Source organism: Lathamus discolor, chromosome 1 (genome assembly GCF_037157495.1).
Source record: "Lathamus discolor isolate bLatDis1 chromosome 1, bLatDis1.hap1, whole genome shotgun sequence".
Classification (NCBI taxonomy): Eukaryota; Metazoa; Chordata; class Aves; order Psittaciformes; family Psittacidae; genus Lathamus; species Lathamus discolor.
Window position 1 is genome coordinate 36,480,190 of NC_088884.1, and position 18,249 is coordinate 36,498,438.

The 18,249-nt window shown below is 42.2% G+C and overlaps 1 protein-coding gene across 1 annotated transcript in view; it reads left to right on the top strand.

The window, feature by feature from the left end:
- FRMD4A (FERM domain containing 4A) overlaps positions 1 to 18,249 on the top strand; it is a 287,437-nt gene that overhangs the window by 927 nt on the left and 268,261 nt on the right. The window lies entirely within an intron of this gene.

The window sequence follows — 18,249 nt, forward strand, 5'->3', positions numbered from 1 at the left end:
TCTTACATGCAGTTTGGAAGGTGTAGTCACACCAGAGTTGTTTCATATAAATGTCAGACTAGAAAAAATCCTGAGAAATCATCTGGTCCAGTCCTTGTGCTGAGGCAGATGAGCTAGTCTGGTCTCTTCGGTGACATCCCTGCCATTCACTATCCTAAATTAAAGGCTTTTCAGTGATTGAAAGTATTTTCAATATTAAAAGCTAGAAAAGTGATTTAAATAATAACAATTTGTCAGCAAGTGGCTGTACTGTAATTCTCCAGGGGAGTAATTTTTTTCCACTGTAATTCAGCTCTTTTTTGTCTTGCTTAGTAAGTTGGGGATTAAAAAAAGAACCTACCAACTACATATAGATCTCCATTGCCAAGAATAATGCTAACGGGCAGTTTATAGAATGAAAGATTTATAAGGGGTTATAGACCCAGCCATTCATACCTCTCATTACTGAGGCATACATACATTACTGTTAGTCTTTGTAAGGCATTTCTCATTTATTTTTTCTGTCAAAGAATAGGAAACAGAAAAACTGCCCAACAGATCTCATTTCCATTATTAGAACATGTAACTTTCAACATCTGAGTTGATGATTCCATTCTGCTGCTTTAACCGGGCTTGAAATGATTGCTGGAGGCAGTCTCTCCCAGAACTGGTGTGCTATCAGGCTGACGCGTGGATTACAGTCAGATGTGTGTACTATCAGCACCTGCAGCATGCGGGCAGCTGTAGAAATGACAGAGTAAGGGAAGTGGACCGGGACTGGGTATTATGTTTGTTCATCTGACTTGCTTTGTATGGAATGTAAATCCTAATAATGCTGTTCATAAAGTGTAACCTCAATTACCACTATTGCATTATTTATCAATGCTATAGAAGAATCTGCATATGTAGACTTGATCCTTTGGATCCTAATCTGTTCTAATACCAAAGAATGGAGCAGATTCTGACCTGCTTTGTGTATGGGAAAATCTTCTCAATTGCCAAAGCAATGCGACTTTTTGACCATTGATTGCAATAATGTAAGACTGACATGCTTCTGTTGAAAATCCAGGTACTGACATTGATGTTACGTTTCTGTTAAACTGGAGTAGCTCCATGGCAGCTGATGGAGATATTCAAGTAAACTTTGTGTACCTAAGATCAGGATTTGGTCCTTACAAAGAAATAACAATGAGAAGATCACTTGAACAGGTTCGAAAACTAATCTCATTTCCAAGATGCCTCGTAGCTGGCAGCAGCTCCCTGTTTCCCTTCCAGAAAATCAAGCGTAAAATCTATAATTCTCCAAATACAACCTTAATATGTGATGCCTACAAAAAAAACGCTTGACAACAGCAAGGCTGCCGATGTGCAGAGACCCCTGCCTGTCACACTCCTTAATATTACCTCATCTTTCCCCCTCTCCTCCCCCGTCTGTCTGGTCCCATCTGTTGTCACTTGTTTTACACTTAGACTGCAACTGTTGGAGGCCAGTTGGAAGTTTTTTTGTCCTTTGGTTTGTATGGTGAGATGAAGGATGGTGGGCTTCTGGTCATCTCTAGCAGTGCTGCTTAGAGCGAGCCTGGAGCATCTGTGAGCTCCAAGACGTTAACCAGTGTGAAAATATCTCCATGTTACAGTGAAATGCAAATAAACTCTGTTTTATCTATCTTTAGTGTCTCAGGTAGTGGTATTCAGTCTGCTCAAATGTAGACAGAAAATGAAAAACCACCCAGTTTGCTTTGTTTCCTTGGGTAGGAGTAAGGGTTGACTCTTGCAGGCACCTCTGACAGTCTGTCACCAAAGGGTGAGGACAATGTGCCTCTGCCTCTCTTAGCCAAACATGCAAAGGTCTCTGTAATTAAAAGAAGGCCCAAATCCCTGCAGCTGGTCTTGGATGAATATTGTGGTGGCAAATGGAAATACAATTCCTGTCACCTCTTTGGTCCCCTTTGCTTGTAGAGGTTTCCACCCCACATCAGCACTGGAAAAGGGACAAGTGGCACATCTTGATTTCAAAACCCCAATTTATGGTGCAGAAGGGCTAGACATGGGCACATGCCCATGCAGGGCAGAGACATGGGCACATGTCCTCACATCTCCATTCAGCTTCATGGCAGGTCTTGCCAGCAGAGGGCTGGGAATACATAACTAAAAGCGTATTTCATAGGGGACTTGTTTCCCATTCCACAAAGTGGTAACCTATTCGGTTACTGGGCCGTGCTGGGTGATCATACAGTGGGGTGCTTAATAACTTAGAAAGTTGAAGTAAATTACGTATCAAACATTAAGTGCATTACACCATGTAATAGACTCCACTGCAGTAAGTCATGGGTGATTAATGCACTTATACTTTTGTATAGCTGGGATCCATGAATGCAGGAATTTAAGGGAAAGTGGAGGAATACATGGTAAAATGGGCTGGCGTATCAAAATCGAAACAGTTAAATGGAATGCGTTGCACAGAAAACTCCCTGCATTTTTGGTGTTGATTAAATATCACATGACTAAAAATAATTGTGGGTTGTAAATATTTGGTGAGTTAACGGTGATACTGATGAATATTACCAGAATCAGCTGCATTCTATAGCCTACTACAGCTGAGCTCCCTTTTCAGGAGCAAATGAATGTACATAATAGCAATGTCCCCATGCCACCTTAAGAGCCTGTGAAGTTGATTGAGTACCACAGAGTGAAAAGCATGAAGAAATGCATAAATATTGCACTCTTTTTGTTAGCCTCCATTTTAATTTGTTTTATAATCCTCAACACATGCACAATTTGCCTTAACCCTCAGTTCATCGCCTTCAGCAAATTACACTGGCATAAGAATTTCAGTCATTTCAGTTCCTCTGCCGCTGACACTTGCCAGTGCATGCTACTGAATTTGCAATGAGCACCTGGCTTGAACCACGCAGAAACTGGCTAGCTGCTCTGTTTCCCTTTGAGAGGCCCGTGTTTGGTGCCTTTTTGTTTATCAAAGCATTGCTTTTCTTTCAGACTGGCTGAAAGGACTTTTTCAATGAACTTTTCGTCTGTTCAGAAACACACACAGAGGGTAAATGGAGATTAATTACCGTTGAATTTACTCAGCTTTGCATCCAAAGATAATGAATTTGGAGCGTTCCTGTGTAGAGAATTCAGCTTGGGAACTCGGTAAATAACGTGTGTAATGTTTAGACAGCGCTCTTAAAACGTTAATGGGGCTGTTCTCTCTTATTGAATCTTATTAACTTTATCTGTTCATTATAGATTTGGGGGATTAGTACACTCCCATGGTGTTACTGTTCACTCATTAAACCCTGTTGGTTCTGCTTTCAAAGCAGTTTAGTTTTGACCACAAAGTCTCTCAAAAAGAGTGGTTAAGTTGTCCTTGTGCCTTACTTAGAGAAGTTCAAAACAGCTTGAAGCTGAGAAACTGTGGGAGATACCACATCCCCTGTGAATCTTAAAGAGCAGAGGGTTGTGGCAGCTGGCTTTTGAGATCACCAGGGGATGAAATCTGAAGGGGAAAGTTACCCCAGAGAAAGGGAAGTCTGGAGTCTGCATTACACCTATGGAAAGGTTTGCTGTAGTCCTTAACCCTCTTGGATTGTAACTGAAAGAGGTTTACATGTGCCATCTTTTTATCATGGTGTGAGGGCACGTCTAGAAAAACATTTGAACAGATTCTTAACTTTACGTTCTCAAACTGTCCTGTAAAAGTTGAAGGTAGGATCCTGCACTTTATGGAGAGCTACACATCTTCAATTCACCCTACAGCACTCTTGTACAAAGCGAGATGCAACGTCCTTTGTATATGTTGTGAAAATGTTGATGGCCTTTTTAACAAAGACAAAAGACAAAATGGCAAAATGGGGCACCTGTCCTCCAAGAAGCACACACATTCCTTCTCTGGAACCTCAGGTCCCTGTTTCAATACCACTGTGTCTTTAACCCCCAGTCTGGAATATCCCATTGAGATAAACTCATACAGGTGGTGATGATGCTCAGAGGCTGGGATTCCCTAAGTCATTTTGGTGATTCAGACCTCTCAGCTGGAGTGACTTCACATGGACAGTGAGCACCAAAACTTTGCAGGTTCCTGACACAGCCATGTGAAGTCCATAGTGTGGTGTGGGAAGTGCCAGGGCTCCTTTGGCAGCCCTTCCATGGGGCATGCACATTATCTGCCAAGCAGTTGAGGGGCAGCCTCTTCCCTTGCCTTATTAGCAGTTTGACACAGGGGTTAATGAGGCCATATGTAATTCTCTGAGCTTGTAGACCGTTAAAAAGAAAGGCAATTCAAGAAATAATGAAGTCCTGTGTCTGCTACTCTTAATCATAACTTTATAAATACCTGAGAGAGAGGATTAAGGGCATAACTCAGAGCACACTTTGGCTTTGAAATAACTCTACCATATCGTTATGCCTCTGGAAAAGCAGAGCTCTTTCTGTTCTGTAACATTTCCCAAACCCATTCAGATTTACAAGCAATATATCACTGAACATAACTCTGAAAGGTTATTTTTCCTCCCCAGCTGTGCTTTGTATCAGTGCAGTGAGACACCATGCCTGACCGGGCCCTGCCCTCACACACAGTTGCAGCAAGGGTGGTTGTTTATTGTACAGGGGGAAAGCATCCTCCCATCCTTCCATATCCTCCTGGGCAGGTGTTGGACACTGCACCTTTAATGAGAATTGCAATGTGGTAGCACCAGGAGGTTAAGGTCCAGCATGGGGATTCATGCTTAGTGCAGGCCAAGCATATGATGAGGAGACAATCCCTGTCCCCAAAGGTTCCCTTCTGAAGGTTGAGAGGAAATGAGGGCATTCTGCCTCTGTTGTTTACGGAGGAAAGATTGCAGTGCAGATTCTGATATCACACCTACAACTCAATGGCAAGGTGATGCTGTTCTTTCTCAGCATCCTCAGCAGCACAGCTGAGTCCAGACTATCCCATCATAGCATGAGGCACCCTTGGGTTCACACCACATTAAGCTGGTTCATCTCTTGCTGAGCACTCGCATGATGACAACCCTTAAGATGGACCAGGGTGACCACAGCACTGGGATTGCTTTGCCTTTCACAGAGAGTATGGTCACCTGGTTGGGATCCCCCTTCTGCCATCACCAGCTGAAGGATCCACATCACTGGGAGATGTAAATAGGCTTGGTACCTCCATTGTATTGGAGCCTGGAATGATCACAGCATACCTTGATGACCAAAGCTCTCATGTATCAAATACCACTTGGGTCCTTTCAGGGGATGGAAACAGGAACTTCTCTGAAGTGCCCCACTCACCTCCCACTGTCCAGACACCATGTCCCAGCTCAAGCCAGCCTGCATCCTGGCCTAGATTCTCCACGTCTCACTCAGCCTCTGCAAAGCCCTGGCTGTCGCAGAGGTTCCCAGGAACATCTCAAGTCCCCAAATCCTTCCTGCAGCTGAGATTGCCTGGAAATGCCCAAGGATCTTCTCTTGGCTCACATGGGACCTCACAGAAAAGCACACTGGGGGCCTATGTAAAGACCACAGTAATATAAAATTTAAATTAATAATAGAAACATATAAATAATAGCATAATAATAAATAATGATAATAGTGAGATTTAAAATGCGTTCGGACAAGGCATTATGAGTATAATGCTCACTAGCTTGGTGTGTGGATTACAGGCTTCAGGAGGTTTTAATAAGTGCAGAGAAAACGCACTGGTGAGCACCCATCTTCCTAGTCATTTCATCAAGCAGTTTGCTTAATGGGCAGTTGTTGGGGAGGCAATTGGCGATCCTTTCAAAAGCAGAACTCAGACAGAGCTGCCCGATGATAGCTGTGAATCACAGCTTGTATCCACTGGGGAAAGTCATAAAGTCTTCACTGCGATAAAAAAGGGAAAGCTGAAAAAATGGGAAAGTTGAGAGGATGATTATGAAATAAAAGTGATGGTTGTCTCAAAATGCCGGCATAGTAGTTATCTGTGGAGGAAAACAGCTCTCCTGCATGGCTATTTGATCTATTAGGTCATTCTGGAAGCAGTTACTGGTAGGGACTCTGTGTTTATGTTTGGGACTATAGGGAATGCAATAAAGTACTTGCACACTGAGTATTTCACATACAGTGTGATCCATGAGCAGTGCATACCAGCATAACTTTAAGCACCTCAGCCCACACTTCAGTAGTGATCAGTTGTTTCTTATAATATTCTACTGGTTTATGATGAATGTAAAAATATGCCTGCAGCTGGGCATACAGGCTTTCTTCCTGAGAATGCACACCTAATGTACTTTAACTTTCCCTCCATTCCTCTTTTTTCTACACTGCGATATAAACCCCACCAAATCTATGAGACCAGAAGTCTGACCCTATTTGGAATTTAACCAGCAAGACAAAAATCCAAGGCCCTACAGGTTGTACCAGTTCAGAGGAAACATGGGGACAGATACAGGTGCCTTTTTGATGCTATTTATAAACATACAATAATGTCAACAACCATACAAAGTCCTGTTTTCCCTGCGCACAGCGGGTATCCAACAAACAAGAGGACAGTGTTCTGCTCAAGGTGCCTTCTTTCATGCAACACCCATCCTTACCTATGGTTTTCCTTGGTGCCTTGGCCCTTTGCTTGGTTATACTATGAGAGAGGATTTTTCCCCTCCCTAACATTGTCATAGGGGATATGATAGCATATGATAGTATATGATAGCAATGATAGCATATGGCAGACCAGCTAAGGGAGTTAATCTCTTCTTCTCTTCAAGCTTCAGGTCCCCATTTGGTATTTTTAGGGAAAGACTTTGTCCCTTCCTTGTCCCTTTGCTCCTGTGGAGGTGCTGCGTTGCAGCAAAACCTCGCAAAATGCTGCTGTCCCTGGTCAGAACCATTGACCTGGGTCAAACATCACCTGCTGAACACCTCTATTAAAGGCTGATTTAATAGTAAAGGCAGTATAAATAACAGTAATAAACATCACCACTCCTTTTATGAAATCTTGTTCATGGGTCTCCCATGCAACAATACCCAGAGGAAAGCAGTGGCTCTTGTGACATGACATGGGGTCCCCTGGGCTGCAGCACTGGAGAGGCACAGCCCAAAGCAGCAGCCAAACCCTTTCCACCCTCTCTGAAAACAGGCAGATATCATCTCTTTTCTGCTCCTCCGGGATTGGTACCACAAATGCTGTCAAAGCTTGACTCTGCTGAAGTAACATGAAAGGTAGAAGCAATCTGCTGCATAGACAGCACTTAAACCACATGGGGCTTTGAAGACAGGAGGTCAAAAACAATATATCAAGTCAGTTATCAGCCAGCTCTGTCTTCCTTTCCTCCCCTCCCTCTGGCTTAGAGCTGCAGGAGCTCAGGTCCTTTGATGTAAACCTGTCAGACTCTTTGGTCTCTCTCCTGCTCTGCCCTGCCCTATTCTTCTTCCACATACACATTTGTGTGAGATTTTAATTATAGGCATGATCATATTGGTAAGAAAACCCTTCCTTAATTACACGCTCAATTAATTCCAGTAGCTTAGGAGCTGAAAGCGAAGTTAGGTGAAATCATTACTGCTTCATCTAAAGCTGGATCTCTCCACAGTCAGGTTTGGAGTAACACTGTGGAAGTCATTTTTTCTTTAGAAAAATTGAATTCATTTAGAAGAGATTAAATTATTTTGGATACAGGGAATTGGAGTATTATCTGCAGCCAGTGAAACTCTTTTCCAGCAAGACTAATTACTTACAGGACTAATCTTTTCAGTAAATATTCCATGCTCAAGCCCAGGAACTATATGCTACAAATAGGGCAATAATCAGCCTCATAGCAGCTGCCACAAACTCTCCCATGATGTATTGTGGTTTTAAAGAAAGATAAATGAGATGAGAGGTTAAACATGTCTTCATAACATCAGATACCTCTCCATGGCACCAGTGCCTCAATGTTCTTCCTCACACCTTTGCTGGTAGTTTGGTAGATACCTATTGGTAAGGATACCAGTAGGTGTCTACTGGGGTAGTGATTCCTGAGAAACATCTGGGTCAAAGCTAGCTCAACTGAGCTTTAAGCAGAGATCTGTCCCTGTCTCTATTAGACCAGTGACTCCCAACACATGGGGCGTGAAGCCTGTGATACATCCCCTGGGATCCCTGCTGACACCCGCAGCAGCATGGAAAATAAGGCATTAGTGCAGCAGAAACAAAATCCAAGCTGGAATAAACAGTCAAGGAGACAGGTGAGGTCCTGGAGAGCTGATTATGGCTAGAAGAATGAGTCTGAGAAGCAGCAACCAGGACTAAATAGATGAGGTCTGGAGAGGACAAGTGAGCAGTGGAGGTCAAAGACGAGGTGGAGGACTTGTGTCTGTTGCATGGAAACCTCCTTCAGCCCAGACCCTGTGTTCCAGCTTGAGGTGGGTGGTAAAATGCACGTGTAAAGCTGTTTTGTAAAGAGAGAACACCATCGAGATGCAAAGCTGGGAAATATCGGAGCAAGGGACAACCCTGCAGCCCTGTCCCATCCAATTATGTAGTCCTATACCATTTTCCCATAGGTTTCTTTTCATCTGGTGCACAAAATGGACAGTGCTCAGATAATGAGCAGCTATTCCTGATTTTGTATTCTCCTCATTTCTCAGTAAGTAACCCTAGGTCTTCTTTACTGAATACTGCCCTGAAAACAGAATTATTCATTTTCTCATATACTTTTTTCTGTAGCACTAATTGTAACCGTAAAAAGTTCATAAAAACCTGTAATCAGACTCTGGATTTAGAATCATAGAATCACAGAATAGTTAGGGTTGGAAAGGACCTCAAGATCATCTAGTTCCAACCCCCCTGCCATGGGCAGGGACACCTCACACTAAACCATGTCACCCAAGGCTTCATCCAACCTGGCCTTGAACACTGTCAGGGATGGAGCACTCACAACCTCCCTGGGCAACCGATTCCAGTGCCTCACCACCCTAACAGGAAAGAATTTCTGCCTTATATCCAATCTAAACTTCCCCTGTTTAAGTTTTAACCCGTTACCTCTTGTCCTGTCATTTGTCCCTTTTTAACTGATGCAGAATTGAGCCATGAAGGAATCTTAAAGATCTCCACCAGTTTTGAACCATTTCTGACTTCTCTGCATCCTTAACATTATTCAGTGCTTTCTGTGCTCATTGTGCCCCTCACCATTTGCCTCTGGCAAAGCCCAGGCTTTCTTCAAGTCACATGCCAGGGGTGTCGCTCACAGACCTGAGAATAAAACTTAGATGTCTGGGGTCATTAGCAAAATCTGGGGATATGTGAATCACTCATCACCAACTGTCTTCACCCAAAGACTATTTCATCTTCTGCAGCTCCCTGTGTACCTTCTGCCTGCCACAAATGCCAAAGAGCCCTTTAGAAAGCAGATGCCTTCACTGATTCATCCTTAAGACAGCTCCACCCTACACAAGGAAGAAGGAAACCACAGAGGCAGAGGTTAGGGTGAAGGGAGTATATCATCATGCAATTAAAACCAGCATCATAAAACATCCACTTATGCCTGGCATTTTCTAACATTTCACCCTGATATTCACCCTGTGCAGATTCCACATGTATAATACCAACAGCCACATGACTACTGTCATGTGGCTATTTTTTACTTAACCTCATGTTATTAATTCTAAGATTTCAAGCAAATTCACTACAGTCAATCATTCCTCCTTGCACCTTCTTGGAGTAACTCAGACTGACAAAACAGATAGATAGTCGTGGGAGTAGATGAGAGCAGAGCTGAACTGACTGTATGAAAAGGCCAGGCAGCTTTTGAATGTGCAAATCAAAACACAGCACTGTGGCAAAACCATATGCTGATGGTGGGGAGTAAATTTGTGTCCTTCCACTTGCATCTCTCTGTATACCGTCTTTGCCTGGAATAGATGTCTTTGTCCACAAGAAAAGCTACATCTGATTCTTTGTCCTCATTTGATAGGATAGTAAAAAAAGCTCTTTGAAATGGGAGTGACTTTAACAATGCGTTGCAACTCATTTTTAGAAATATGTGTCTGCATATGCCAGTAGTTACTCTATTTTAAATCACTCAGTGATGGTATTTGCAACCTTGTTGAGTGTAGCTTTTCTGATTAGTAAACACAGTATTATTAAAGTAGATTGTCAGGTAGATTAAGAAGAAAGCATTAAGCAAAACTTATTTATTTAACTTCCAACCAGTTCTTTCCAGCTTCTAAATACTTTTTTCTGCTTACACCACAGTTTTGTCACATATGTCTGGGTTCAAGGGGTTTCTCTAAGATTCTCTTACACGGGTGATAACAGTGTTCTGGTGCTTCAGCAAGCACAAGGGGAAATGACAGCCAAATGTTTCAAACCACTCCCATAGGCATCACAAACCTCCCTTGCCAAGTGAGACAGCGTTTCTCCTGAACACAGCGAAAAGAGAAGGGACAGGTGGCAGAACAAGCAGGTGACTGAGATTACATTGCGTAGGGTCAGAGTCTCTGCTGGCACAGCTCCTGAAACTCAGTAGAGATAAACTAGTTTCTCATACACGCAACTGAGTCCCACAGGCTTGTTTGTGAGAATGACTCACATTAGTATGGGAACATCACAGATGCACAGAAAGATGGTGAAGTTGTCTGGGAGGGCATCAAAGGCTGGAAAACCACTAATATCAAAGGAAAGTATGAAGAAAATATAACATTTTTCAATCTGGACTGAAAAACAGAAAATATTTCTTTACAATTTTTTTTTTCTTCTACTGTGAAAAACAAGTACACCATTAAATCAGCTTAAGCCATTAATCTTTCCCAGGAGATATCACCCACAGTACAAACAGGGAGATGAAATAAAGCTACGTTGCCTATTACGCATGTTGCAAAAGAATTAATGTCAGCGGAGAAAAGACCAAACCCAAAGGGAAAGAAACACAGGGCAGAGACCGAGCAAAGCAAACTTGTGTTATACCACCAACCTTGAAGGAACTGTGCCAGTTTGTGTTCACCCGGGAATGTGGCCACTCCTTTGTCTATGTGATGCTCCAGGCAGCACAGTGTAAGGACCAAAAATTAGGAATTCTCTTAAACCTTCACTTCTAGAGAATATTTGTGCTGGTATCAACAAACAAAACCAAAATCAAACCAAACTGAAAGCCGGAACCAAGGGGAGATTCATGGCCATTCACAAAATGAGAAATCTGAGAAACATTTCCCAAAAAGCTAAGGAAATGGTTAAAGAGTCTCAGGGGCAAAAATTAATGCTGAGCATTAACATTCATTTGACAGAATTTATCTACTCTTCTGCTCCATAAAACCTAAGTGCAGTACTTAACCTGCAACCCCCAGCGATGTCTGGTGTGTGTTACTTCCCAGCCCCAGCGGTGCTCAGGGACATGCTCTGGAATGCAGAATGAAGTATATGGTGGAGTCTGTGGGCTGAAGGGAAATCATTATTACGCAGTAATCAATAGTGTGCATCTTGTGTGGCTTCTCAGCCTCTCTGGCATCCTACCATAGCTGTCAGAGGTTGGGATTGGGGTATTTTAATGATTTGAGTAAGGTCATAGTTTGTTTGTGGGCTTTTAATTTGCATTGATTTCCTTCCTTTTATGATGATGACAACACTCTTAAATTAGCTAGTAGCACTGAGGCCTCAATATACATCATTTTAGCACCTGGGAGACAAATGCACTGATAGTGGGGGGTGAATGTTATTCTCTCAAAGCCAGTGCAGCTGAAAGTGCAGTATTTGAACTAATTTATTCCATATGTTTGGTGTTTTGAAAAGTGTAGGAGTGAGATGGGGAGAAGGGAGTGTGTTCAAGTGTTTTCCTCCTTATAATACAGTGATAAAGAGGACAGACAAAGTCCTGCCAATGCCAGACTTGCAAAGTCAAAGCCTTTTACCATTCACAGGTGGCCCTAGAGATGAATTGTCTGGACACAGCTTGGGATGGACCATGACGCCAAGATCCTTCTGCCAGAGAGTAATGGGATTCACTGAGTCTCTAAGAGCCACACAGAGTGGAAATCAGGCTTAAAATTTTCCTGTCAAAGGTTTTCCAGATTGCTTGCTTCCAAGATGTCTTGTTCAAAACATGTTAGCTGCAGACTTTCTTACAGCCTACATCAAGGTTTCAGTAGTATCCTAGAGCACATGGTGGATTCCCTGGGACTAGGGGCTCAAGTAAGCTCATCCACTGGCACCTTGCATCCCACAAGTTCTCTGGTGGAAAGGACCAAGCATGGCAAGGTCTTGGCTCTGGCCCTTTGGAGCTTGCAGACCCTTTGGTTTGGTACTAAGGCCTTGAAGCACACTAGTGGCCTTGCTGTTAAGTATCACGGTTCCTCTCCAAGAGGGATGAAGACCTTGATATCCTTTCTGTACCCAGTACTTCACAGGGATAAGCCTTTTGCTAGGGTTATGGTTTACAAACACCCTGAAGAGAGTGAGTAAGGTCCTGGTATCCAGGTCCCAGAGGGAATAGGCCAGTACAGAAAGTATTCCAGTCCAGCACTACCAGTGCCCCATTCTGCCTTGTCTTCTTCTCCCAGCAGATTTCCACTGTGGCCTTAGAAACCTGTTTGTATTGGCTCCCTGCCCAGCTCTGAGTAGTCCTCACAGATTCATAGAAATACTGTTGAAATAACACACTCCCATGGATAACACCCTATAAACTTCTGCTGTGTTCTCCCACTGCACTTACTAAGAGACGAGAAATGTTAATGCCTCGAGGGCGTCCTCCTAATTGCATGGCGCCTGTCCAATGGAAGCATATGTACAAATTAGCTGCAATTGCTGGTGTGCACGGTGGTAATGCTGCTTGGGAAGAACTCCTCTGGTATTAACACAAATACAAGAGGTAATTCCATAGAGAAGTCAGCCATGGCTTGCTATGAATCCTCAGGCACAAGGCATAAGGATTTTCTGGCTTGATTGTAATGTAAAAGAAACCATGGTAATAATAGGGTCCTCCAGCCAGCTGATTATGAGAGATTAATTAAAACCTAACAAAACATGAGTATATTCCATACCTTATGTAGAAAGTCAGAAGAAAGTAAAAGAATATTTTGGTGAATGAGCAAGTGTTAGTGAGGAATGGGTCAAAAGTATTGAATTACATCTGTCTTATTTCTTAATGTTATTGTTCCTAGTCCCCCAAGACCATGGATATCCTATAAATGAATTGGAAAACAATGAAGGGAATAAAGAATAAAGACAATGACAGTCAATCTGAAGTGATGCCATTGTGCTTGCTGCTTCAGTGGGCAGGGCTTTTATTTTAGAAGTGTTCATGGCACGCTTTGAGCAAGCAAACTCCTTCACCAAAAACTCACAAGGGACCAGCCCTCACCTTATCCCAGTGCTGTAATGAAATTCAATTAAGTCCTAAAGTCGTCACAAAGCCAGGTTGGAGGGGGCTTTGAGCAACCTAGTCAAGTGGAATGTCTCCCTGCCCATGGCAAGGGGTTGAACTAGATGAAATTTAAGGTCTCTTCCATCCCATACCTATGATTCTATGATTCTAGAGATTGTTTTTTCCCCTTTGAAACTGGTAAGCTGGCTGGAAGGGTTTTCTTCTAGGTGTTTGTTTAAGAGAACGGGTCAGAAAAGCAATGAGCACTGATACGTATGCTTTTGACATGTGCTGGCCAGACCATCTTCCAGGTGAGAAAACCACCTCTTCTCCAGTCCCAACCAGCTCATGGGCTGAAGCTTTTGGTACCAAAGCTTTGGTGATATCATTGGTGGCAGCCTTCTGCCTACTGAGGCAAAAGCATGGGTCACTCCTATGCTTTATGCAGCTCAGCAGAGCTTTGATAATAGGGTTGGAAGGCTGGTTAGCAGCTGTATTCATCAGTAATTAGGCAGCTACAAAGTTAAGGTATGCCATTATTAATGTGGTGATTAGCAAAGCGCTAAGGAGGAAAGAACAAGGAAGCTGCCAGGCAATTGCATGAAAATAGAGCCAGATGAAAAGTGAGCTCCAAAAGATTGGTTCTCTGAGAAGGAAAGGGTGTGTGTGAGCTCCCAAACATTGATGGATTCAGAATCACTTGTAGTTGAACCTCTCTTGACATGCTTGCTGCTTCCCTACTCTTAGGGAAGCTACTTTAAATCTGTTTTAACCTCCCCCAGTTTTCTAAACTGAAGTTGTAATACCTGCCCACTTACTCACCTATCAGAGGAATATTCTAAAGCTCTGTCTGTTTGTAAACTGTTCAGGAAATAGAATGTTCCAAACTCTCTCTGCATATAGCAAAATCTACTTTAAAAATAGGTCTAGAAGGCACTCGGGCTCATAGACAAAATAGGCACAAAACAATTCACAGCAGGAGTCTGCCCAAACTGTTCTCAATGCTTCTATCGTGGGAGATTTGACTCCCAGGTAACCATCTCCTCTCCCAGTGCTTAAATAGCCTTAAGGTTAAAGAGGGATTCCTAATGCCCATTTCTTTTCTCCCTGCAGAGTAAGACATTGCAATTAATCCTTGCCCTGTCTACCACCTTTCTATGACAAACTGTTTCACAACCCTCAGGCTTCCGTTTTCTGGACCACAGAAACCTACATCCTTTAACCTTTCTTGAATGGTCACGTTTTCTAAACTCTAATCATTCCCATTGCCCTCTTCCAGAAGTTTGAGATTTTAAACACTACAATATAAATTATATTCTGTATGTCATGGAGGTTTACCCTACTACTAAGCTGTTACCTTTCACTGTTGTCAAACCTTTCACGTCTTTTCTAATTTGCCAACCTCCAATATTTTTCTCTCCACACATATCCACATGACAATTTTTATTGGCAAAGTGTGTAAAATTTAAGAGAAAATGCAATTATTGTTCCAGGTTTACTTTAACCATCCTATAAAAATTAATATAGAATAAAATCCTGCTATAAAATGCTTTGCAATCCCATGAGCAGAATATTTATCTCTGTTACATTTTATAGGGGTTTAGAGTGACTCAGACAAACCCCTATCAATTTAGGGCTAAATCTTTAGCTTGTGTAACTTGTATCCTATTAGACTTCATTATAGCCATACTAATTCACAGCAAGCGAGGAGCCAGCCTCTTATCTCTACTGCTTGCCACAGGAACTGTGCTTATCAGGGCTAAGAACTGTACACTTTGGACCTGATCTTCTCACACCTTGTGAGCCTCATGTGTGCAAGGAGGGAGCAGCTTAAGTGATGGGAGGAGATAGCCTCTTTGCATCTCTGAAGTGTGACCTGGACTTCTCTTTTCAAGAACAAGTAATAAATCTGCACACAAATGTAGATAAAACTTGCTCTTTTTCAAGCACAAAATAACAGAGGTATTTTCCAGGTCCTCAGCACTGTAGGTAGTTACACGAGATGCTGATACTTCAGTGCTGACCAGTAGATCCAGGTCTAGCTTCTAGCCAAAAAACAACTCCAAATCGCCCACCAAGGCTGGTTGCAGACCTTCTCATTATGCTTCCAGTGGCTCCATTGCACCCAGCAACAACAGGAGCCAACATTCAGTCTTTGATCCAAGCCCAAACTGCTTGGCTCATGGTAAGGCATTGCATGGGATGTATAGTCCTTGCTGGATAATTATAGGAAAAAATGGACACAATTTGGTAAATCACCCATAAATTAAGCCCAACACAATGGCTCTTGGCAGGTTGCTAGTGTGACACTTAGCTGAGGAAAATCTGGCCCTCACCATTGTTCTGTGTGAATCTACCAAGTACCTTGCATATAGATTACTTACTAATCAGGAAGAGTACTTTCGGAAGTTTATTCCTGTACAAACTTCTTAGGCACGCAGATGCCTTAAATCAGGCTACGTTGCTACCAATTGTATTTTTAATTGCTGTGTTTAGAGAGTCTCATTGATCTAATCAAAGCTAAATAAGACCCATGGTACTTCCCATAGTAAAGTTTACTGATGATGTGTTTCTTTCATTTGCTATAACGAAACCTTCTGCTGTGCTGTAACTGGACAAATGCAATGCCCGCAAGCAGAGTGGGATGCCCTGTGCTTTAATATATTTGTTGTTATTTCTGCAGTTCAGAAATCCCTTCAACCAGGCAGAAGGAAAGCAGCTGTGTGACATTATCGGTAATTGCTTAATATTGTCATTGCATTTGCTTACAAGGAAAAAAAAGCCACAGACTATCAATCAGCCAACAGAATATTCATAGTCTATGATAATAGTAAGTGCTTTTTGAATGTCATGGCAACAGTCACGGAACAACGTGATCTTGTACTTGATTACTTCCTGCTGCATTCCTAATAGTGCCTGTATTGCTCCATTAATTTTGCTTCTTTTAAAAAACAATTTCATTTCTGTTTGGCAAGTGTGTCAAATAACAGCACCTTTTCCCATAGAACCCCAGTGAGCAGGACCTCTTGTGGTCCTGTAGCTCTTCTTCTGTAACCTAGGTTTGTCCTATACAAGCCCTTCTGTAGCCTAGATACGTGCTATACTTGACCCAGCATTCCTGGGCGCATTTTAGGAATTATGGCTGGATTATTACAACAGGTAATCTCTGAAATCAGATTTGAGACTGACTTTTGTGAAAAAGATTTAGAATAATCTCATTAAATAATTTGTTGGAAGGGCTTTGCAGACACGGGGAAATAAATTGATTCATCCAAAACACATCTGGACATGACTCATTCTTCATTTTTGTCCTAGTAGCCTGCATTTTTCAATTGCTTTAGCTCATTCAAGTTTGTGAGTTCATGGCTTTTAAAGGCCAGAAAGCAATTATGAGCCTTTATCCTTCCACATCAGAAAATCATCCAGTAATTTTGGTATCGAGTCCATAACTTTTGAAAGGGCAGTGGCATATGTTTTCAGAATAAGCAGTTTGGGGGTTTGCAGATGGTCAGTAAGATGCTATATCTACTAAGTTGTTCTAGATACTTGTAACCAGTCTTCTTAAACAAAACAAGAGAAGAAAACAACAACAAAAGGAAACAAGGAAAAACCTGAGTTTCTTATTTGCCATCCAAATTCGCCCAGCCTCAACTGTTGTTTCTTAGAGCTCATGATGAATCTTACTTCAGCTTGAAGAGCTGAGCCGGGTACGAAATTTCCTCATGCAAATGTTAATAGGTTGGTTTTGAGTGTGTTAATAAGTTGCAACTGAATTCACTCTTTGCCTTCCCAAGGACAAACTACTCGAGATAAATTGGTTTAACAAAGTTGAAAAGTTTTGCTGCGGTGCAGGTGTCTGAATTCATATTAGCTTTTAGACTACCGCTTTGCATTCACTGTGTTTCACTTAAGGACCATTTCTAGTCCCACAATGACCTGAACTGCAGGGACCCAACAAGTGTACTCTGCCAAGAAGGAGCAAAGCAGTGAAAGGACCATCAGGAATGGATTTAGAAGCATTCCATTAGAGCACTTGAACCAATAGCCCAGTTCAGCCATCACTCACCACAAGTGATCCCTGCTGATGCAAACTTTCTGGCTTAATCTGCCTTCTAAACGTATCAAAGGTATTTAACTAATTTGATAATTCTTTTGTAATACCTTTGTTATTTTCTTCCTTTTTTAAAAAAAGAAGAAAAGGGACACACATTTTTAACCAGGAAAGTAAGGGGAATAAGTATCTCAGTCTGCCCTGAAGGAAGACAATTCCAGCTTCCAGTTTTACCTTTTTTTTAATTCCCAGCTCTATTAGATCCTCCTTATGTCATTTCTTATTTAGCCATCACATGCTTGATTTTCTTGATCACAGTAGAAATAACGGTAATTTGGGCATTTGGTCCATCTCTGTAGACATGGCCACCTCTGGGGCAAGTGACCACTTGCATGATGATGCCCAAGCACTCAGCTGCTCCTTTGCCAATGGATTATTTGGTTGTATTATCTCTAAAGTGCTTTGATAGGCTCGTTTACTGGGAGCTAAGCAATGGTAAGGCCTTTGAGGGCTGGATGCTTGTCAGATGCTACTACATTAAGTGCATATGTAAAAATCAAACCGCCTGGCTTCAAAGAAGTTTGGCTGGTGTAAATTAACCTGTATTTTAGAAGTTCTGGAGCAGATGCTGTACTTTGCCCTGGAGATCTCATTATTCCTCAAATGTATGTGCTGATTTTGCCACATTAATAAAGCAGCGGGGCCCCCTTCCCCCAGAAAGCAGGATTAGCTGTTGATGTCTGTAGTTATTTTTGTCAAAAACCTTTTGAAAGTCTGTGCATGGAGAGGAGGAGGGAAAGTTCAGAAAAAGCCAGTATCTGTCTTTATTAATTACAGGATGATTAATTATTTAATCTGCATAGATATCTGTATGCACAACTCAGCTGATTCTCATTTATCAGACTTTCAGCACCATTA